The 485-nt window shown below is 42.3% G+C and overlaps 1 non-coding gene across 1 annotated transcript; it reads right to left on the bottom strand.

Annotated features, from left to right (window-relative positions):
* Positions 1 to 283: 283 nt before the first annotated feature.
* LOC129114987 (5S ribosomal RNA) lies at positions 284 to 402 on the bottom strand. Its single transcript, XR_008532784.1, has one exon. It is a non-coding gene; the product is annotated as a 5S ribosomal RNA (ribosomal RNA).
* Positions 403 to 485: the final 83 nt, after the last annotated feature.

Genomic DNA, 485 nt, shown 5'->3' with positions numbered 1-485 from the left:
GCTTTTTAAATGTCAAATCAGAATGTACAAAGTGGCTATAAGGATCACAAATGTAGTGCAGTAAAAAGATTAATATTTACTGTTGAAATGTAGAATACGTTAGCATAAAATTGAAAAGAAAATGATCGATGAGCTTAGGAATGATGAAAGCCATCATTTAACTGGATTTGTGTCATTTCTATACCGGCAAGTCATGATCTAGCTATTTCCTTCCCACCCTGTCGGTGTCCACTGAAAAAGCAGCAGCGCCCTCTGCTTTTTGTAAAGAGGAGTGAAAAAAAAAAACTTACAGCACCTGGTATTCCCAGGCGGTCTCCCATCCAAGTACTGACCAGGCCCGACCCTGCTTAGCTTCCGAGATCAGACGAGATCGGGCGTGTTCAGGGTGGTATGGCCGTAAGCAAATATTGTGCCTACCATAGGTCCTTTTAAAGATACTATATCACCACGCTTTGCTCTTTCGTCTATACAGGAGCGCCTGCAGA

The sequence above is a fragment of the Anoplopoma fimbria genome, unplaced genomic scaffold (assembly GCF_027596085.1).
Source record: "Anoplopoma fimbria isolate UVic2021 breed Golden Eagle Sablefish unplaced genomic scaffold, Afim_UVic_2022 Un_contig_6522_pilon_pilon, whole genome shotgun sequence".
NCBI classification, from domain to species: Eukaryota; Metazoa; Chordata; class Actinopteri; order Perciformes; family Anoplopomatidae; genus Anoplopoma; species Anoplopoma fimbria.
This window is presented reverse-complemented; position numbering and strand designations above follow the sequence as displayed.